Raw genomic sequence first — 23,601 nt, 5'->3', positions numbered from 1 at the left:
AATAAGTTGATATGTAAAATTGAAATGTTTTGTTTTATAGAAAAAAAAACCCTCATTCTGTACCTCAAAAACCTGCTTCTAACCAATTTCACTTCTTTTTCACATAGCAAAAGCAAGGACGTGTTTCTTTAGACTTAGCTCAAGCCAAGCTAATTTCCATATTTTAAAGATCATTGGCATTTAAAAGGGTACAATACACTGGTTTTTAAATTAATCCCTATTGCATTCCCTGCCATTTATACAAGACTTAATAAATTAAAAAGTTTAAACTGTGACAACTTTTACTGAGATCCTGAAATGTCCATAAAATTTATTTAAACTGTGATGAGAAAGCTTAGTCTTACATATTTGTCCTCTATTCATAAGATACAATGTATTTTTACATTTCCAATGTTTTTAAGGTTCCAGTTTCCTCCACAGAAACTAATTGTGTCGGTTCCCCACCCATTTTAACCCTTTTTCCTCAAGATCAAGGATGCCAGGGTTCTGCTTAGTACATAAAGTATCTGATATTTTGAAAGAATTAAAAAAAAGCCTTTTCTTTTCTTTTCTTGGTGAAGCTTATATTTAAGGATGAATAGACCATTTTAAAATTTCAACAACAGCACTTAGCCAAGAATGCAGAGATTGATAGTTTCTCAAAAAATTAAGATTATTTTAGGACATATTTGGTTAACAAAATATCTCAGGTTTCCCACCCAGCCTCAACAGTTGGTTTTTGCTGTACTAACCACTGCTGTTAAATTATATAGTGCACACTACACTTATGATGGACATGGTCATAATGGACAATTGGTTATAGTGGACAAAAACAGATCTCCCAAACCAAACATATTAAATTCAAGACATTCCTCTCTGGTTATAACAGACAAACATTGGCCACAATGCCATTTTCTGGGCTTTTTTTTCTCAACCCTGTAAGTGTACTGAATAGAAATGGGAGCTAGGGAAGAAAGTTACAGGAATACTGTGTTTTTAAAATAGATTGCGCCTTAAGCCAAAGACTGAACAAGATGGTAAGAGAGGTTATGCCAGACTAGCACTTTCTGCCAGCCTGATTGACCACTGCACACTAGATAAACCCAGAATTTTCTGTAATCTGATCTCTCTTGCTCTTAGAGCCAGCTTCAGTGAATGCAGTACCATGGAGAAGCAGACGGACTCCAAGTCTCCACTCCTTTGTAGGACTCTTCCCCAGATGTCACAGCCTGTCCTGGCCATGCAAAAGGCCACACACTAAAGGGTACTCCAACTGACAGAATAATTCTCAAGGTAACCCTTTGCATCTCGTTTATATCCATATTTGCCAAGAGTGCAAGAGGGCTCAGTGGACGAGTTAAAATGTACCCATTTCAAACAGAAAGGAGAGTCTTGAGAGCTGTCAAGGAATGTGAAATATTTATGATCTAGAGCTCATGAAAGAATTGCATGTGAGGCTCAGTCAAAATCTCATGAGATTTTCACAACACTCACCCAACCCCAAGAGCTATTACAGATAACAAACATTTAAATGATCATTCAGGTCCACTTCTTACATAGCACCTTTCCTGGGTAAATTTCAAAAGCTAAACAATCAGTGGTGGGTGTAGAAGTGACGGTTATCTTTCAGGTCTGCTTTTGAAACAAACAAACAAAGTGATTTTGTTTTTCCCTTCTATTAGAAGTAGACTGTTTGAATTTAAACCTTTTGATCTGAAGAATAGGGACGTAAGCGAGGCATACTTGTCCAAAATGTTGGCACAGCCTTACTCGCCTGAGTTCCTCATTGGGTGTCTTGTCAATAAGACACACTACCCTTTTTGGCAGGCTTTAGCACACATTTTCCTCAGTAGCCACACGTTTGTAGAGGCCTTGTGGCAGACCTTTCCTGGCCATCATGTCACTGGCAGAGTTATTTCTGCAGGAACCTTGCCTGTCTGACACTCAAGAACTCCCACTCTGCTTTACATCTTAAAACAGACTAATAAAGAAGGTCATAATTCACACTTCTCCATTCACAAGCACCCACCTATGAAACAGCTTTGTAGAAATAGAGAGGTTCTGTATTTGCATGACTAAGATCATGCAAGAGGGCACCTTGTCATCTGATACCAATGGAGAAGAAATCTGCCTCAAAATTTAATTCTGCATTTCAACAAAAAGTTTCATTTCATTCTTTATGTTCTTTAGAGTCAAAGTCTGTCAAGGCACAGTCTTGGCTACCTGATATCTAAAAGCAAAACTGAATACTTACTACATTTGATAAAAAGAACAATTTTACCTGTGAATTTTAGTTATGCCTCATATGAACTCTGCAAAATAGCAATGAACATCCCAAGTCAGCACAAAGTACATTGGAATTTCTTTATCTAATACCTAAAACAAAGTTCCAGAATAAAACTGAAAATAAAGCATAGGATCATAGAATGTTGTGATCTAGAGGGGACTCACAAGGGTCACAAAATCTAAATACTGACTTTGCACAGGACAACTCCAACATTCATACCATCTGCCTAAAAGAAGTGCCCAAAATCTTCTTGAACTATGTCAGGTTTGGTTTCCCTGAAGAGTCCCTTCTAGTGCCCAACTACCCTCTGAGTGGAGAGCCTTTTCCTAATATCCAACCTAAACCTCCTTTGACTCAGCTTCATGCTGTTCCCTCTGGTGCTGTCACTGGTCACCAGAGACATCAGTGTCTGTCCCTCCTCTTCTCTTTGTAAGGAAGCTCCAAACTTCAATGAAGTCTCAGTCTCCTCTCCAGGATGAACAAGACTAAGTGACCTCAGACATTCCCTTAATGCTTCCTCTCAGGCCCTCCACAATCTTTGTAGTCAGTCTTTGGATGCTTTCTAATAGCTCTATATTCTTCTTGTATTGTGTTACGGAAAACTGCCCCCAGCACTTGACGTGAGGTCGCCCCAGTGTGGAGTAGAGTGGGACAATCCCCTCCCTTGCCAGTGATGCTATGCCTGGTGCACCCGAGGACAGGGTTGGCTCTCCTGGCTGCCAGAGCAGTGCTGGCTCATGTTCAACTTGCCATCAATGAGGACTCTGAGATGACTTTCCAAAGAGCTGCTCTCCAGCCTGTAGTTCCCCAGTCTGTGGAGAAGTCCAGAGTCTTCCAAGTGCAGAATCTGGCACTTTTCCTTGTTAAACTTCACGCAGTTGATGATTTGTATCCTCTGAAACATGATGACAAAATATTTGTCATCCACAATATTCTGGTGTGACAGCACACATTCAAAAAAAATGAAGTTCACACAGTGATTTTCCAGGCAGTAGATGCCTGTTTCTACTCATACGTATCTTCCCTGTGTGTCATAAAACAGGGGCATCACAAAGCACTGTGATTGTCTACAGATTGTTTCATTGCAACAGCAAGACAGATGCCACAGGTTTGTCTTATTCTGGAGAAAAATTGCTAACAAAATATGATCAGTGAATGATGATTATGGTGAGTCCTGTGACTGGAAACTGTTCAGGGAATATAAACTAGCAAGCACTCTTGCCCTCTAGAGTCACAGTAAAAAGGGCTTCCAAAATATATTCAAACATATTATAATTTCCAAAACTGTAGAAAACAGATCTATTTAATTAGTTGATTCAGAGAATTTGATATTTTATTGTTTTGGGGATTTATTTCCTGAGTTACAATATTTTAGGGTCTATTTTCCTGGTAAGTATATCCTACCTGTATTCAAGCAGTGCTAATGCGCAGAGTTTGAAGGACAACATGAAATCTCATCAACAGATGTGGTTATCATACAGATTTCTACTCATTTAAACTATCATCGTGGCACAAAACTTGAAGTAATTACTGGACTTTCTCTTCACTGGCTAACCCAAAACCACAAGAATTAAACATAAATATGTGTGTAGTAGTTTGAAGGCAAAACAAATGAGAGGCTCCAAGTCAGAGATACAATTTAATAGGAAAAAAAGAAAAAAAGGAAAGAAAGTAAAATAAAATCAATGCAATAATACAAAAGACCACTGACAGAGTCAGAATACAACCTGAGCGTAGTGATGGAAGCAGTCCAGATGAGGTGGTCTTCCTGAAGCAGTGATCCTGTAGAAAGGTCTGGTAGCTCGGGTCCTCTGGGAATCCAGTGGGTAAGCGCCCCTCTGGTGTTCAGAGTCTCAGCTTATATCCAGGCTGGAATGCTTGGTTTCTCCCTCTGGGCGGAGCATCCCACAATGGGATGGTGAGTCATGTGATAAGGCCTGATGGGCCTATTAACAGGAGGTAGTCCAGGAGGGGGTTATCTGTGAGCTGTGTAGCAAAGGTGCTGATGGCCCATTAACAGAAGATAAGCCAGAGTGGAGGAGGCAGGGAGCACTGCCTCACCTGGTTTCAACAGTCCTTGAAGATGGTGATAGAATATACTTCAACCCAGGACATTATCCACCCCTTATTCTATTACCATCTACATCATCCCAAATCAATACCTTCCTTAAACTACACACACACACATATATATATATAATGAAATCTTACACACAGTTCTCACTTAAAATAAGGTCTCCTTGTGGTACACAGTGGGTGTCCCTATTCTTTTGCATCACTTACCAAGTGTAACCAGGTTTTTGTGCAAAGACAACCCCACGGATGGGTTTGCCCTTGCCCGAGGTGGGATTAATCTAAACAGTCTTTCTTAACATACCTCTCATGTGTACCACAGGGACCCTATCTCCATCCACTGTATGCAAGGATTCAGACTGGGCAGGACCAGCTCGATTGATGGACTCTCGGGTATTGACCATCCAGGTGGCCTTCGCTAAGTTCTGTTCCCAATTTTTGAAGGTCTCTCCACTAAGTGCTTTAAGGGTAGTTTTAAGCAGTCCATTGCAGCGTTCCACCTTCCTGGCAGCTGGTGCATGGTATGGGATATGGTATATCCATTCGATTCCGTGTTCTCTGGCCCAAGTGCTTATGAGGCCATTCTTGAAATGAGTCCCGTTGTCTGACTCAATTCTCTCAGGGGTGTCATGTCTTCACAGGACCTGCTTTTCCAGGCCCAAGATGGTGTTCCGGGCAGTAGCATGAGGCACAGGGTAGGTCTCCAGCCATCCAGTGGTTGCTTCCACCATGGTGAGCACGTAGCGCTTGCCTTGGCGGGTTTGGGGAAGGGTGATGTAGTCAATTTGCCAGGCTTCCCCATACCTATACTTTGACCATCGTCCGCCATACCACAGAGGCTTCACTCGCTTGGCCTGTTTGATCGCAGCACAGGTCTCGCAGTCATGGATAGCCTGGGAGATGCTGTCCATAGTAATGTTCACCCCTCGGTCACGAGCCCATCGATATGTTGCATCTCTCTCTTGATGACCAGAGGTATCATGAGCCCAACGAGCTAGGAACAATTCTCCTTTGTGCTGCCAGTCTAGATCAACCTGAGATACTTTCACCTTGGCAGCTCGATCCACCTGCTCGTTGTTATGATGTTCTTCAACTTTCAGTAGTCCTACAGCAGAGGGGTCGTCTGAGAGTCCAGGCAAGGTACTCAGTTGTCTGATACTTTCTGTCTCTAGAGCAGCTATGCCAAAAACCCAGCGGTATCCTTTTGGGTTTTTGAAATACCCATTTCTGAGATAGTCTATGCCCAAAATGCATGGGGCCTCTGGACCAGTCACAATGGGGTGTTTCTGCCATTCTTTCCCAGTTAGACTTACTTCAGCTTCCAGTACAGTCAGCTCCTGGGATCCTCCTGTCACCCCAGAAATGGAAATGGGTTCTGCTCCCACGTACTTTGATGGCATCAGAGTACACTGAGCACCGGTATCAACCAGAGCCGTATATCTTTGTGGGTCAGATGTTCCAGGCCATCGGATCCACACAGTCCAGTAGATCCGATTGTCCCTTTCCTCTACCTGGCTAGAGGCAGGGCCCCCCTATTCTTGGTCATGGCATACATTGCTCTCTTTTTGTAAATATGTTTCTGAGGTTCTTTCAAGAGGATCAGTCATATCGTCATTCCTGTACCGTCTGGAGTTCTGTGCACGAGAGACCGGAGCAACATTGATTCTAGATGGGCTCTTTGTGGTAGGTGTTTCTCTTTTCAGTTCACGTACCCGGGCTGCTAAGGAGGAGGTGGGTTTTCCATCCCACTTCCTCATGTCTTCTCCATGCTCCCGAAGAAAAGACCAGAGGTTACCTCGGGGTGTGTATCCTCTCTCCCTGGCTGGGGAGCGCCTGCTCCTAATGGCAGAGACTCTCATTGGCTCTGGCTGGATATGGTAAATTTCTTCCTTAAGTTCTTTTTTCAGTTTCTGATGGCCTTCTTCAATCAAGTTCCGGACTTGCTCAGCCAATCTTGTTTCCACAGATGAGACATGGGTACGAACTGGAGCAGTGACAGTGTCCTCGTAAATTCTTAGTTTATTAGCCAAGACACCTACCCTGTCCTCACCTTCTCTCCATTGCAGTGTTGCCAGGTAACGTGAGTACATCTCGGGTCCAAGCCGTGCAAATCTCAACCACATCCGTGATGTGCACTGGACACCATCTGGGTTTTTAGGAAATCTCTCATCTTCTGAAAAAATGATTTCTAACACAGCCAATTCCCTCAGGCATCGGATACTTTGTTCTATTGTGTTCCATTTTCTTTGGTGCACTTGGAGGTCTTCTTTACAAAGGTATCTATCTTTCACACTTGTTAGCAGTCGCTGCCAGAGGCTGAGAGGTTCTTGGCTTTTCCCAATCCCCTGGTCAATGACCACATCCCGGGACAACGATCTCAGTTGCCTGGCTTCACTTCCATCCAGAATGGTGTCATTGGCTGCAGCGTCCCAGATGCGGAGCAGCCAGGTCAGGATGGACTCGTTGGTCTGGCGGGTGAATTCCTTTCGCAGGTCACGCAGCTCACCCAGAGATAGAGAGCGAGGGATGATTTCTGGCTCTGTGTCTTCTGCTGATTGTGAAGGTCCTGCTGCACCCTCATCAGTCACTATGCGGACTGATTTGGTCCTTGATTTCTTCTTCTGAACGGGGGCAACTGCTACTGGTTTAGGCTGTTCCGGTTCGGTGATGGTTTGTGTGGAGATGCTGATGGCACCTTTAGTCTCTTTCTCTTCTGTGACAGTCTGCGTAGATGTGGACACTGTTGCCTCACTTTTGGCTTCTTTCTCCTCTGTGACGGTCTGTGTAGATGAGGACACTGTTGCCTTGCTTTTGGTTCCTTTCACCTCTGTGACACTCTGTGTAGACACTGATATCGTTGCTCTGCTTCTTTTTCCCTCTTCCTCTTCCTTCAGAACACGCTGTATCACACCATGTAGTGTTTTGATTCTAAGCATGGTGCGGGCCGTGCAGAGAAGACAAAGCAGGACTAGCAACAACATCATGCTGTCCTTGGCATCCAGAGGGTATTCCATATTTTCAAAAACTGCTGTGTCATGCCTGAAAAGCTGGAAAAAATCATTCTTCACCCCTCCCCACAGGGGCTGGGTGAGATTGTTGAGGCCCCAGATGTAGCATCCTAGACCAGAACAAGAAAACAAAACTGGGTGTATATTCTGAATAATGTTCATTGCCTCAGAGTTTATCAAGCAATGGACATAATAGACTACTAAAGCAATTTTAGTACCATACCCTGGTCTACGCAGGAGCATTAAGACTGGCAGATAGTACCCCAGTTGTGGAAAAATATAGAGAGATAGATATAAGACACATGTAAGCATGTTGAGCATCATAGCGAACAGGTGTCTTCTTCAATACAAAATTGTAATTCTGACTTTTCTCAGTGCCTTGTGCCCCACGTTGGGCGCCAAAAAATGTAGTAGTTTGAAGGCAAAACAAATGAGAGGCTCCAAGTCAGAGATACAATTTAATAGGAAAAAAAGAAAAAAAGGAAAGAAAGTAAAATAAAATCAATGCAATAATACAAAAGACCACTGACAGAGTCAGAATACAACCTGAGCGTAGTGATGGAAGCAGTCCAGATGAGGTGGTCTTCCTGAAGCAGTGATCCTGTAGAAAGGTCTGGTAGCTCGGGTCCTCTGGGAATCCAGTGGGTAAGCGCCCCTCTGGTGTTCAGAGTCTCAGCTTATATCCAGGCTGGAATGCTTGGTTTCTCCCTCTGGGCGGAGCATCCCACAATGGGATGGTGAGTCATGTGATAAGGCCTGATGGGCCCATTAACAGGAGGTAGTCCAGGAGGGGGTTATCTGTGAGCTGTGTAGCAAAGGTGCTGATGGCCCATTAACAGAAGATAAGCCAGAGTGGAGGAGGCAGGGAGCACTGCCTCACCTGGTTTCAACAGTCCTTGAAGATGGTGATAGAATATACTTCAACCCAGGACAATGTGAAAAATATCATTTCCCCAGGGAGTGTCTTAAATAACTGGGGGGACACGTTAATCTCTTTTGCTTATCTATCCTCTTTTCATTTCCTTGGTTAAAGATATAATACTCAACAGAGAAAGAAAGGAAGGCAAAGAAAAAAGTGCGTTAAGATTACACTTGGCATTTTAAATACAACAAAAGGTACCTATAGGGATGCTTTATTGTACAGTCGAGTAAACTCCAGCTGTCAGCCCTGTGATCACTTCTTCAATAGGCAGAAAGGACTCAGCTCTAACCTGGCTACATGCTGGTTCTCACCAGTAGAACAACTACTTCCTTAGGAATTGCATTTACAATTATCCCCTGCCTTTCAAAGAAAACTTTGAAAGAAAAATATGAATAAACTTCTTAAGTGAGTGGGTTTTTTCCCTTTTCTTTCATTTTTTTTCTTGCATTAAATAAAAAAGCTGTTTATCTGTTTTTGTTAGAGCTAAAGAAAAACCTTCTGCCAGAGATGAAAACTTCTACAGGATGACTTAAAAATCTTGTGGGTTTATTGGTTCTCCTATTACGTTCACATAAAAGAGACCAAAATATGTTAAATATGACCCTCTACCTGGAGAGAGAGGAACCACTGCTTACATGGAGTCAGAGAATGGGCACTGATGAAACTTTGATCACTTCTTTAAATGTGATATTGTGGGGAGAAATCCCAGCCTGAAGGAAATGGGATTTCTGTCATTGGCTTCAACTGGAATAAGCCATTACTATTTGATAGCAATTTCTAGATCTGTTGGGTAACTTTGTTCAAGACCCACATTTGACAGAACAACCATAACTGAATGATAAAAACAATTTAAAACTTTTAAGATTTTCATGAGAGTTTTTCTTTTTCAGAGTATTCTCTTCTAAATTTTGTGGTGGAAAATCATTAAATCAGATAAACTTAATTTTGAAAACATGCATCAGCCTTACATGAAATGTCCAATATTATGTGTATTTTCTTCGGACTTCTCCCTTTTTCATTGTTGATTTTCATCTTCATTTTCTTTTAAAATCTAAACAAAACAAAAATAAAAATAAAAAAAAAAAATTAGAAGTGGGAGGAGAGGGAAGAGGAGTGACAATTATTTGTGAAGAGACATGACATTTTACCATATTCCATCTCCTGCATTCAAAGACAGAGACAAATAAATAGCTTCAAAACTGCAAAATTCCTTTTTTTTTCAGTGTTTTGCTATGCTGCTTTCAAAACAAACCACTGCCTTTAAAAGCTAATTTAATTTTGTATGCTATTTCTGTTATGAAATTATCTTTTTCATTTCTAAGTCCATTCTATTAACCAAATTTTCAGAAACTTATAAAAAATTCTACTCTAGATTTCTCCTTCATGAAGAGAGGCAAAACACAGCAGACTGAAAATAGCAATCTGTGCAAGGCTAAGCAGCATATGGTCTTCAGCAAAAAAGGACCATAAATAAGTTCAAAAAAAATTTTACTGTGGCTTATACATTCGACAAACTGTAGGCAGCAAACCAAACTACAGACAACTATTCAGCAACTTCTTTTCAGTGACACACTTCCCCAGGTGGCTGAATGATTATTTTTCAGTTTTGAACTTAATTTTCACTCAGCTAACTAATTTGCTCTTTCAGCCTTCTCCAAGTTCATCAGCCTCCAAAATTTTTATGAATTTTATGAGCAATCAATATCCTATGTGTTTATATGAAAATACTTTTTTCAAAAGTCTGAAATCTCCATTTATAGGGTATTGAGGAAAGAGTTAACTGTTAAAATCACAAGCTCAAAGCTTGAGGGCAACTGGCTGAGCCTTTTTTTTTTTTTTTTGCTTCAACAGTAATTCTTGTTACCTTATAATCCCATTGAATAATTTTAATGAAAAAACGTACCAACGGAAATATGAAACATGAGGAGTGGCACAGAGGTTTTCTGTCAAAACGTTCTCTGGTATCTGCAAGAATCCAAACAGTAAAAAGACCTAAAAAAATATATATTTGTTTCATGAAAGCGCTTCCATCCTCAAGAACAGAGATTTGCAAAAAGAAAACCATACAGATATGAAAGATTTTCTAAAAAAGAAAAAAAATTCAATTTTATCTAATACAAAATCGTCAGTTGTATACTTGCTTTGTGTACACACTCGAGCAACGAGCAGAGAAAGCTTCAAGTCTTTACACTTCATTATTCATGCCATACGTTATCTGTATGACATAAAAAGCGATACTCTTTGATATAGTGAAACAGAGAGTTTACTACAGATCCTACCAGAGTCCTGGCACAAAATATTTTTGTCAGTTAAGAAAGTTTCTAAAAATGTCATCAATAAGAATGGCACAGAAAAATATTTGAAAAATTTAACATCTGTACTTGAGGACATCATTAATCAGGGGTGAAGGTTTACTTTTGAAAATCTTTTCATCTATTATATCTGTTAAACACCTGTAAACATCTGTAAACACCTGCCTACCTTCAGGGGATTCAATACCCCATGGATCTTCACTCTTTCCTCCTAAGTTCATCTACCAAGGAGCTGCAGTTATATTTGGTTCTAAAAGCGCTCTCAGTTGTTAAGTGTATCTGTGTCACTCCTTCCAGAGCGGGTAGAGGAGCCTTAGCAGAACCAGGTAAGACAGAAAGAGTTCCCATAACACGATGTATACATAAAGTGATGACAAGAACCTCATCAGAACTGATCGCAGAGCCCAGGACCTGAGTTATGCTGTGTTAGGGGCTGGCTGAGCCACCTCAAGCCTTCTGCGAACATCTTCTTCCATACTCTTCCTCACTATAGCATACACTCCTCCCTTCTTTCCCCTTATTGATAGACAACCCCCTGTGAAAAATCTGAATTCTTTCTTAAATTACTTACACCTAAGTAAATCTGAATTCTTTCTTAAATTACTTACTTTAAAATGTCAAATCCCAAAGAAACACTGTCCCATTCACTCATCATGCTGCTTCAATATCAAGGGTGACTGCAGCAAATATTCTGAGTGGTGCCTTAACCATTGGGGTACCTGTTACACCACAGAACCTTAAAAACTCTCCAAAGTACCCCAAGAGCCACAGAAATATAAAGGTTTAAAGTAAATTGGATTTAATATTATCTCCTTAGACCTCTTCCCTTCTAGATTTGAATTCCTTTCATTAGGTTTGTTTAATAAACACTCACAGAGAAGCCTTTCTATATATAACTACCTAAAGTTTGAAACTATGTAAGTAGTGAAAGCCATAATAATGTACTGTGGAAATTCATCTCAATGTAAAAATGTAGTTGCAAATTATTATCAAATGAAGTCCATTATACTGGTGTTGAAGAACACAGAAGAATGGAACTCAGCATGTGACATGGGCAGCTGTGCACACAGATGCACTATCTTGTTCCAAAGGCTGGAAAACAGCCCAGAAAAGTAATACCTCTAGGTTTCAAAACCTCAGTGAAATGAATATTTTTAACAATACTCAAAACAACTTGATAATAACATTAACTTGAATAACCAAGTAAAATTAAGCATTCATTTTGCCTAGGCACTTTCATATCTCTTTAGACAATCTTAGTCTTTCAGGACCAAAACCAGTTAAGAAAAATATAACCCTAAAACAGAGCTTTTAATATCCAAAGCTAATATCCAAATATCCAATGTATTATTCAGTTCAGCTGCCTAGAGATAACTAGACAGATATCCTAGTAGTGGAGATTTTCATAAGCAAAAGCATACTCTGCAATATTCTGCTATTTAGAGTTCTTTTGTCTTTCATGTAGTTGGAAAGACTTGATTACACAGTCAGTCTTTGATAAACAATGTGTTAGATGACTTATTGGCAGTTCTTTAGCTACAGAGGTAAGAATTATTTATCCTTTAATCATACACAGGGCATTTTGCCTTTTATCAGACAGGTAGCAACAAAACTAGCAAAACCAAAAAAAAAGTCCGTTGAGATATCAAGAGTGTTTCCCACTCATTACTCCCGCTTGCTCACCTCCAGGTGCGGAGAAAAAGCAGCCATTCTGTACACAAAAACCTTCACTTTTGTCTTCCTGGCACATTCCAAATCCATGCAGAAAACCACAACCCATTCAGCTGAAATCTACCATTCTACCATCTGGAGTATAAATCTCTCTGTTTCTGGACTTCCCACAATCACATGCTGATTTCCCAACAGAATGGTTCCTGCACAGGTATGGTTCTCAGCATAATTAAGGTCTTATAAGAAATGTATTGCACTCCCTGCTTTCAGACAGCTCTGTGCTGTCAGGGTCACATATCACCACTCCCCTGGGGCTCCCAGAATTTCTAGGAGGGCTGGGAAAGGGGCAGAATTCAGATGGTGGGGTCAGAGCCAGCAGCCCCCCTGTGGTACGGATTCATAAGCCACAGGAAGGGCACATCTGTGCATTCCACCACCCGCAGTCCCAGGAAAGAGAAAAGGGAGCCAGCACCAAGAGAGCTGGTGCACTCCTGTTGGGGAGAAGAGGGTGCAAGAGCTGACCTGGCCCCTGACCCTGCAGGGCTGTGCTGGAGCTGTGGATGATCCAGGCTGCTGCAAACACACATCTGCCCAGAGCTGGGCTGGTTCCACTGCTCCAGTTGCTGCAGTTCAGCTCACAACAGGTAAGAGCTGTTTGCTCTGTGCTCCCATGTCAGGATCAGACAAGCATTTAGGAATGATACTTGGAAAATCTTTTTTCCCCTTTGTCTTTTGCTTAGTCCAACACTTAGACCAGAACATACACCTTCAATGGGATTTGTTCAGTGTCATCAGTGTTCGTTTATGCTAAGGAGCCTCTGTAAACCCCTCCTCTACATTTATGAGGTTCAATTTTTTTTCTAAAACCATCTGACAACAATATCTGGGACCTATATACAGTAAATTACACAAAACCCTTTCAATATCTGTCTCTCAGAAGCTAAGGCTGTGCCTTCAGTTTCACAGCTACGTCTCTGCAGCCACTTTGGAAAACAAAGTTTTCCTTGACTTTGCCTTTTTCTCCTTTTATGTATGAAATCAGTACTCGTAAAACAGCAACCCTCTAGATAGACAGCCATGGCAAATATAACTGTTCCACATATACAACTTGTGTAATAACTCCATGTGAGATCTGAAACTGAGAGAAATAATGGAACCATCACCAAAATAATAAACCTTGATTGAAATTAAAAAAAAAAAAAACAACAACAACCCAATGGGACACTAGGAAAGTATTTTAGCTGTAAAACAATGAAATGCTTAGCCAGGTAAGTAGGACATAGCTCATTTCTTCATTATATAATATTTTCCAAATAAAAGGGGTTTTTTTTAATTCTTTCATTATAGCAAATGACCCCTCTTCTAAACAAGATTTCAGATAAAGACCAGATTCATACAGTTTGTTTTCTGTTGTCTTGTCAATATTTGACCCAACAACACTTCAATTGTTTTTCTAGCAATGTCCATTCACCAACACATACAAAGAAATATAAGAAAAAGCTTCTCAGTTTATTTACATGATTACAGCACCCTACAGTTTTTAAGAGAAACACCTTCTTAACAAATAAAAGACATTATTTTCAATTAAAGGTCAGCAGAATTGATTTTTATTGGTTAAAAACCGAAGTAAGTTCATGTCAGTGGAATCACAGCTATCTTTCAATTTGCTTTTGTGTTTGAGTAATGTCTATGTTACTGAGAGAATTGTTAAATCACTGAGAACACCTTGCAACACTGGATGCTTAAGACTGTTTTATGCAACTGCGACAGCTGTATTAGCCTGTGAAGCCAAGCGGGGGAAAAAAAAATACTTCAACCAGTATAAATTATTTATTATATTAAGTGGTACTCAGTAGCGGTATAATGCACTCAAGTATCTTCTAAATTCTTTCTAAGCCTTTAATTTTTTATTTATATAAAATTTATAAAGCCTTTAACAAGTAAAACTGATTAATTTTAATTTGGACCTCAGCTATATCAGAATAGCATTTAGGAGGTTTATTGCAAGTGGTCCAAATTGTGTAAAATAACATTTTCACTATTCATTTGAGGGAAGAATGGATATAATACCTCCTACACATTAAGAAACTGAGAGAAGCAAGGTCATTACTAGAATATTTTACCATTTTCTAATGCAAGATCCTGAAGCACTGACAAATAACAGAATGAAAACTTAGATAAGCAGTACTCCTCATTCAATAACACTCAGCCTTCAGCAATGCTTAATATTTTCTATAAAGTCACTTTATTTTTTTAGAGTAATCTATTAAGGCATTTCTGTGTGCTGAAATCAGAGTGAGAAAGCAGGTAAAAAATTAATGTATAACACTGAACAACGTTTCTTTTTTTCCTAAGGTGTATTCAGCTCTCTCATATTACTATGCAAAAAAAAATTGTTGAAAATTTTTCTTATTGAATGTATTATGGTATAATACTTTATTAGAAATTATATCACATTGTTATAACTATACAGTATCCACTTTTTCTAAAATCCACCATAGAAATGTGCTAGGCAGTTGTTGAATCATCCTTAATATTTTAGTTATTAACAGTCTTAGAGAGTTTCAATTGATTGGTATTCACTTAATGTCCAAAGTCACTTCTAACAGCTGAAAGACATTTTAAGATATTTCCAACCTCAATCAATATCACTTATGAGTATAGTCTTTTCCTCAGAATTACTAAATATGCCAAACTGAAAACAAGAATATTTTCTAAAATTCTAATGCTATTTTCCTAGATAATAAGAAAAAGGTAAATGGAAACTTTTAGTACCGATTACCAATCAAACAGTAGTATATGAGAATTTTCATATACTTGCATACATATATTTGCAGTATAGGCAAATCACTCTGTACTTAGCTCTTGGCAAATGCGCAATTTTCTTTGCATCTCAAGAAAACCAAGGTGCTTGTCTTGAAATCACCACTTACATTATCAGCAGAAACTTATGTTGTATCAAGTAATATAAAATTTATTTATATTTACAAATGTTTTCATGTAATTTTCTTGACATATTGAAAGTCTAGTACATAATACCTCAGTCCCTAAGTTCTGCTAATTAAAAAGCCCAAATCTTCCCATTATTTTTCAGCAGTCACAAAAAGGCATTTCCTTTACTGTCAATTTTCTCAAATAGGAAATTAGTTAATATGTTATTTGATAATGCATGATATTTTGGTCCTGTAGAAATAAGTGTAGCTCTTTCGCATTTCAGTGTTAGCTGATTTTTATTTTGAGTTCACAAAGGAATGTAAGCATTCTGTTATTTTAGAAAGGATCCTTGAGTACTAGGAAACATTTTGTGGTCTTACTATGACCACTTCTCAGTCTTTAAACATTAGGCTCATTCCAGGATATAAGGGATTCCCAGATGAAATTCACAGTCTTATTTGAAAACTCCATCCAATGTGAGAGGCAGCTAAGGTATTATTCTTGCACCATCATAGCTCTGAATTCAGCCCACCACCTGCTCAGCACCTCAGACCACCACAGTGGCACACTGCATAGAAACTTTCTACAGACAGATGTCCTGATCTACTTCGAGACTTTACACCTGGGGAAATATTTTCAGAGAGCTCTAAGAAGGTCTTTACCTGAAAACTGTCAGGAGTTGGCTCGCAAACACATTTTAAAGCCTCACCCAGAAGATTTGAAATAATATATATCAGTGCTTGGATGTGGCCTAACACTTTTGGAAAGATGAATGAAAAGTTCAGAATATGTCTCTTATTTTTTTCATGACATTAACAAGACTGGGTTTCAGAGTCCTAGGACAGTATCTTGTCCGCTTGGAGAAAGCATAAAGCATTGAGATTCACACCTGAAATCTGGAAACGGATTAAAGTTGAAGTGACCTTGCTTAATGCTGTGCTGCAAAGCTTGCACTGATTGATTCAGGCATCTCTTATCTAGGCAGGAGTTGCATGAATTGAGAAATGTGCTCTGTGACGAGCCTTTATAGGGGACAAGTCCAAGTGAACCACAGCCCATATTGTGCTCCATGAAGCCATGCCATTCTGTTTTCCTATTTTATTTTCTCATTATTTTGGCCAATTTTATTCTGTGCCATACAAATTATACTCAGAAACTTCACGGTTGTTATCTCTATCTCAGAAAAGGCTGAGAAAATAAATCTGACACCCCAATTGTAATTGAAGGCTAATTCAGTCTTAGCTTTCAATCTCCTTTGCTTTTCCCTTGAAAACCATACACACAAGCCCCAAAGAAGTACAATTTTCAGGTTTCTTCAGAAAGCTCTTCACTGCTCATTCTGTCCAGCATCACTAGCTCCCTTCCTCTCCTCTAAACTGTCTTCTTGACCTCCTTCTGCCTTACAGCCCTGTTCAACTTACCAGTCTGTGCTCTACTCTCTCATCAGGAGCTTTGAGTCCAACAGGAATTTTAACCATTAAGCTTTAAAGAGAAATGCAAGACACCTGATGCAGAAGTCCTTCTGACACAAAATCGCCCTGTAGCCAGAGTCCCCTGAGATCCAGAGCCCTAAACAAGATTGAGATTGGCAGCATTTAGGAAAGTAAAACAAATTTATGACTCTCAAGCAATTATAAGCAACTCTGCTGTAATGGTAGGAGTTCCTAGCTGTCTGAAACAATTTTGGCACCTAAGGAAACGTCTGAAAAGGTCCTTAGAGCTGTGTTTGGAAGAACAGGTTTGGCTATATCTCCACTTATTAAAAACAGATCAGGAAGGCACTGGAAACCAAGAAACTGGAAAGAAGGAGAGACATCTCTGCCAGACTGCAGGTTAGACACCTACTCCCAAGAAACAAGACAAAACCAGACCTTTGCTTTCAGGAGCAGCTCCCCACTCGATATGCTGGCTGCCTTTGCCCCACTGAGCACACACAGTGACCAAGAGTACCCCTGCATGGCCCAGGGCTGTCACTGCACTGCCTTCCCTGTTGGCAGTGAATCTGATCTAGAACCACATGATTATTAAATTAAAATTGTATGTCAGTGCAAAATATTCCAAGATTGTTTTTATGGCACCTTTACACTGTTGCCCAGAGCTAGAAAACACCAAGAATTTATTCCAAGTATTTATTCAGAGGATCCAGCCCTGACCAAAACTATCCACGTGGCTGTTTCATAAGACTTTAGAAATGGCATCAGTGACATTTCTCACAGACTTCAGCTGGCAGTAACTCACCAGGCATTCCAATTCATTGTATTTCTCCACTCCCCTATCACAAAGGATATTTTAATTTCTATATTTTGACTCTGCTGAACATTTGAAGGCTGAATTGTTTCGTAGTCCCTAGGGCACCAGGCAAAGCAAACATAGAATTTCAAACTTTCCACAACCTCATGCTGTGCTAACATTTTCAGTTTATTCTTATATTTTAAAGACTGTCTCCAGTCATCAGGACTGAGAACATGGGGTAAACTTCTGGATTTCAGGATTTGAAAGTGAATAAATCTTGTGTGGCTGTAAGTTTCCTCAGCCACTGTAACTGCAGACTGTTACCTCTTTATAGCTCAGGGGTATATTACTTACTTTTTGTCTTTTTACCAAAAAAAATTTTGGGCTGGTAAAGGGGAGAATATAAGGGATCTTGGTTGTGGAGAGAAGGTAAACAGTGAAGATACTTGTAAAAGAGATAAGATTTTAGTAGCAATAGCACTGATATTAGTGTGGTGGCAAGTATTGACATTAAACAGAGCAACAATCTTAAGAAAATTAGTTATGTCTGTCTTCAGCTTCACTACCATGTTTCTTTGCTGAGGCTGTCCTCAAACTGCCTTCACTGTGTGTCTCTCTGTTTCCTTATACTCCAGTTCTTGGGTGCAAGGACTGTTTTTTCCCTTGTATCTGGAAAGCATCCAGGTCATTGTGGACATGGCCACACCATAAATGATCGTTACTTAGGCTGCTGGAACGCCCACTTGGTGCATTAGCTGCATGGCTGCACGTTCAGTCACCTCTTGTTCTCTCCCAAGGATTGCCCCATATTTCCTGCAGTTTACTGCCAGCAGCAGGGAAACATCTCTACAATCAGTATAGTTTCAGCAAAGGAGAAAGTCTTCCCCTTCCTTTTCTAGGAAAATTAGATAACGACAGTTGCAATGAACTCCCTGAAAAGGTGAACTGCACGGACCCTGCCGGCAGTGAGGACAGCAATTGTGCATTGCTCAGCAAGACCTGCTGCACACACAAGTGCAATAAATGCTGCTGGGGAGGCTGCCTGGTGCAGCTGTGGAGCCCAGCCATGGTGGCCAAGTGACCCCACTCTCAGCACAGTCACAGAATCCTAAAAGCTGAGTTCATAACAGTTATGTGTTCAGAGGCAGGGGGGAAGAGTCAGAAAAACAAATATTTCTTCTTGTTTTAACATGTGGGATTTAAAAGTACAAGGCCAGGCTTTAAATTACTGACCAGGTTCTCTAGCTCTCCAGTACATCAGCTGCTTTGTGTTGGCATAAATGTAGCTGCAAAGAGGTCAGTGGGAGTTCCAGCTGACCTCCATGAAAGATCTGTTGAATAAAATACATCAAAGAAGTGGACTCCCCGAGCAATTTCTCCCTCAAGTTTCCCTTTCATAAAGGAATGGAGAATGTTACTCACTCTATTGCATGCAGCTCTTTAAGAATTTTAACATTAAGGCAAGAAATTAATTCAGTGACAAATTTTGGCATCGCTGCAAAATATCTACACCTCTAATTAAAGCAGAATTTCTTTGCTTATAGCATTATATATAGTATACTAAATTAAATTATTTTTGAACTCAAAGTTATGTAAATTGCAAAAATTATTCCATAATGAGAAAAAAAAATTGTATTTTTTGAGAGATACGGGGACAATCTATTGTAAAGAGTAACAAATATTTCCAGTATTATTAGGTCTTTCACCAATAGTAAGTTTTGCGCACTCCCAAGATGAATCTCCTCATTAATTTAAACTAAATCATTTTATCTATGAAATTAAGAAATATAACTATTTAAAACCTGGAATAATTATTAATTGCACATTTTACACATATCTCACTATCCAGATGTACAGTATTCAACAAGAATCCCTTCCAATACATAGCAGTAAACCTGTGTTTTTAGAACAATTGCTGCTGAAATAGCGACATGACAGATTCTCCATTGTTTCACATTACCTTCACATTTAAAGATACCATCCTATATAATGCAGAAGTGGATACTGTATACGTTGAAAGTGCACTGTAAATAATGAGCCATCCAGCCACCCAAGATTCATGCTTAATTTCTGATCGGGAAACCACAGGGTAAAAATCAGCTCTCCTTCTTTCTGACCTGTGTTTAGGTTTCATTGTCCACAAACCTAGTTAGACTTTTGCCAATTTCTGCACAGGAAACCTTTGTTGATATCCCAGGAAAGTTTTAATTTCTGCCTGTTCTTCTTGTTTGGCAGGTCAACTAAAGTGATAGCCCAGATCCACACCAAGAGTTCATAGGGTTTGCCTACAGTACGTACCATTGTTGTGGCCCTAATAGGTAGTGTGGAAGGAAAGAGATAATAAAGTAAAATAATTGCACAAGACACACAATTGTCTGTCTAGATTAATGTAAGAGGTTACTCAATAAAGAGCATTTTCAAGCACATCCAAGTTAGGTAATGGAGTGATTGAGCTTTCTTGCACAACCTTAATTAATCTCAGTAAAGTACCTACATTATGAGATAATCTCAAGTGATTATGTACTACAAATCCCATATTACATTTTACAATGCACACAACAGTCTTTCTTTTTTCTGCAAATGAATCAAAATTATCTACAGTTACCTGAAGAAGCCCTTCTTAGGACAGCCTTTGCAACAATAGGAAGTTATATGTATTTAAAAATAAATAAAAATAAGACTCACCAGTGTTTTCCATCTGAGATTCCCAAGAAGATTTACAAAGTTCTACCAGAATATGTGGAATCTAATTTGCAAAGGAAATAAGTGGAAGTGCAGTAAAAGCTTCATCTGTACTTTGAAGACTGTTCTGCATTTTTCTTTGAAATGAACAGAGAAAAAAAATAGATCTCAATTTTCTTCCTTTCTTGAAACTTCTTAAAATCAGGGATTACATGGTTCACAATGAACTTTTAGAATTGCTTTCTAAGGTTTTGTCCAGATATGTATTAAAAGCATATGTCTTGTTGCACTTTCTAAAGATGGAAAGGGTTCTACCTGTATTTACATATTTTGATTCAGAATCTCCTTTACTCTCAGCTGGGAACAGAAAAGCCTTTATTATTCTCAGCTGGGCCCAGTCCCACAAACATTTCAGCTCTGCCTTCATCAGATGCAGATCACACCAGCATTTATCCCCACTAATCACCACTCCCTCTGGCACTGACATTATCCTGGGGAGTTTCCCATTCACCTGACATCAATTACCCTAGACCCTGCTGATACTTAATTCATATCATCATACTTAATTAATCATTAACCCCTTCACTGCAGTCAGTGTTCTATAATTGGTGTTCACAGCATCTGCAAAATATTAAGGGTATTTGACTGTACATTCATCATGAGCTCTTCTACTAGAGCATGAGGTACAGGCTCCACACTTCAGCCGTGTTTCAGAAGGATATCACACAAATATATTAACATGAGGAAAAATTAGTATTCCTTATCCAGAAGCTCCATAAATCTATCAGCTGTACATTTACCATTCAGTTCTCCTCAGAGGCATTTAGTAAAGTCCTGTCCACCCAAGGATATCAGGAGACCTAATCACCTAGCCAGGAAAAATGCTCATGGAAAGAGTCCATTGCAGAGCTTCAGATTTCTAAATATTTAAATAAAATAAACTTAAAAATTTAAAGGAAAAGTCCAATTTGAAATTTTATTATTGTCAGTTCACTCTAGAAATGGGGCTTTTTACCTGATCATGGTAGTGATAGAGCCTGTGGTAAAACACATACCTGAGGTGAAACTACTACAAGCTGTGCATCTCTGAGAATGTCTGATGTTGTTTAGGTATTCCATAATGTTTGTTAAAGAGAGGCTGGAATTCTGTCAAGATTCAAAAATCCACTTACTCAGACAAACACCCTACCTTGTTTTCTTTGTTTTTCCATTGGAGATTTAGAGTATGGGGTGGGGGGCAGAAAGAAGTCTAGTGTGCATGGAGTATTTGGTGCAGGACTCTAAACACACAGTAAGAAAGGCAAGGAGGCTGAGAAATGAAGCAAATACTGGGAATGGCTCATTAGAGAGAACAACTGCCTACTCAGATTGTGAGAAAATTATTTATTATCAGTGGATTGGATTCTTAGAGTTAAATCTGGTGGGATTTTGTTATATCTTACAACCTCTTTTCATGTTTATCTTTTAATGGCACATTTGAATAGAATATCTATAAAATTACATTTATCTGAAAGAAAAGAGCCAAAGAATTGGTACAGAGGATATATCAGTGGATCTTAAGTTAGCAACAAATCTGGAGGTCCAGACTCTACACTTACTCTACTGAAAAACAAATAGCACATTGCTGATGAGATGTTTTCCAGGTCTTTTTATTCTGCTTTTATTTTGTTTTGCTTTTAGCTTTACAGAAGAGAAATATTTAAAGAGCGGAGTATCTAACAAATCTCATTTCACAAGCATCAAGAAAGAGGTTAATGAGGTTTCAAAATAGGGTTAAGTGGTACCACCATCACAGAAGCTGTGAATGTTTGTAGAAGATGCACATGAAAGAAGACCCATTTTAATAGTATGGAAGATTCTCACTTTCATTTCTTCTAGCAGAGTAATGTCAGAGAGATTTTTAAATTTTTATTAGAGGTGCAAGATAAAATAGAACAAAGCCACATTTACTGGTTTCATATCTTCACTAATCAGGTTGCAGAGATCAATTAATACAAAAATAAAAATTTAACTTTTTTAATATGTATTTCTCTTAGAAACATCTCTAGCAAATACATCAAAGTTTTTCATCAGTCCATGTCAGACTGAAATCAAACAGTTTTTCCTTGTGGCCAGGCAGAATACAATCATATCTGTAGATCAATGCCTATTACTTCACTTTGAAAACAAAATAAAACAAAAATAATCAAGCATTCTATTCCCTGCAGTTCCATTGAACTGATTGTACCAGTCTTTAACTTCTCCTAGAGACCTGTGGATCCACGTGGTAGGTCAAAACTTTAGTGGTGCAAAATCACCCCTCCCAATTACCATCACTTGTGTTGTTTCCTTTTACCAAGTAAGGAGTTTGCTGAGCATTTCCAAAGAAAGGTATATTGCTACAGGAATCTTCAGTTGCAGAAGTTAAGGAAGATGGTTTGTATCTAGTAGTTGGAAAGAGTTCAAGCTCAGCCAGTTGAGAGAAGATTTCTTTAGCTAAATGATTTTTGTTTAAAATTTTTCTAAAGAATTTAGCCAGAGGCAGTCAGTGAGTATAGAAAAGTTCAGTCCAAACAGTTGATGTATGATGAATATATTTATTATGAGACATGTCAGGCAATTTTAGTAACAACTAAATTTTTTTTAAATCTTTCTACACCACCCTTTTCCACCCCCCAATACTGATCTCCTTAAAGGCATAAGTGACACCTATTAATTCCAAACCTGGTTGTAATGAATGACATCCCTCCGATTCTCTTTCAGACTAATTGAAAAAAATAAGCCAATACATTTATGGAATCCAACATCATGAAAAGCAGAATCTTTTTCACAAAAGAACTGTCCCAATGGTAAAGGCTGAGCAAAGCCAGGCTTCAGATTCTAGGAGTTTTTCTTGTGGGTGTGTTATACATCTCATGGAGGCTCCATGGCCAGGACATGGCGCACATAACAGGAAAAAATCTTGTACAGAGAGGCACTCATGTAGAAATACAATAAAAGACCTTGTGGCACAGGAGAGGATTGAAAAATAAGGTTGCAAACGGTGAACAAAAAACTTCTGTGCCATTGCTTTTTCAGCAGTACCTGTTCTGCCTTTGGGCTAGGACGATTACTTTTTCTCTAATCAGAAAATATTTTCTGATAATCATTAACAATATAGAACAAAGAGCAAATTTATAAATATTTATATATACTGCTTTGTAGGGTTTTATTTCTTGTTTTTGTTTTCTCTGACATGGGAAAAGCCTTTACAGAAATTTCCAAATATATAATATTTGCATTTAGTTTATTTGTTTGATATCACTCCCTGTTCTTGATTCATAATACTTTATTCGGAGAAAGTGTTTTTCAGTGACACTAGTCTCTGTAATCTAGAATTATGTTAAATTAATACCTGCGACACCATTTCACAAAACTCATGATGAGTCCTCTTGTATTTGTCATCAAAAACAAGGGTTACACAAGAAATAATTTGTTGGATTACACTGCATTATTAGTTTCTGATTTAGCACATTACAGTTT

The 23,601-nt window shown here is 39.0% G+C and overlaps 1 long non-coding RNA gene across 3 annotated transcripts; it reads right to left on the bottom strand.

The window, feature by feature from the left end:
- Positions 1-279: 279 nt before the first annotated feature.
- LOC136295017 (uncharacterized) lies at positions 280-20,509 on the bottom strand. Of its 3 annotated transcripts, XR_010722588.1 has the most exons (5): positions 20,416-20,509; positions 20,104-20,237; positions 10,173-10,234; positions 9,238-9,320; positions 280-3,161 (listed from the first exon to the last, which is right to left on the bottom strand). It is a non-coding gene; the product is annotated as an uncharacterized lncRNA (long non-coding RNA). The 3 variants fall into 3 exon arrangements; XR_010722591.1 differs by lacking the exon at positions 20,416-20,509 and having other exon boundaries at positions 10,173-10,261; positions 20,104-20,406; XR_010722586.1 differs by lacking the exon at positions 20,416-20,509 and having other exon boundaries at positions 20,104-20,406.
- Positions 20,510-23,601: the final 3,092 nt, after the last annotated feature.

The sequence above is a fragment of the Chamaea fasciata genome, unplaced genomic scaffold (assembly GCF_029207755.1).
Source record: "Chamaea fasciata isolate MVZ Bird 193981 ecotype frontalis unplaced genomic scaffold, bChaFas1.0.hap1 SCAF_1, whole genome shotgun sequence".
In the NCBI taxonomy this organism is placed as follows: Eukaryota; Metazoa; Chordata; class Aves; order Passeriformes; family Sylviidae; genus Chamaea; species Chamaea fasciata.
Note: the sequence above shows the minus strand (reverse complement) of the source record. Positions and strands in the feature narration are given on the sequence as shown.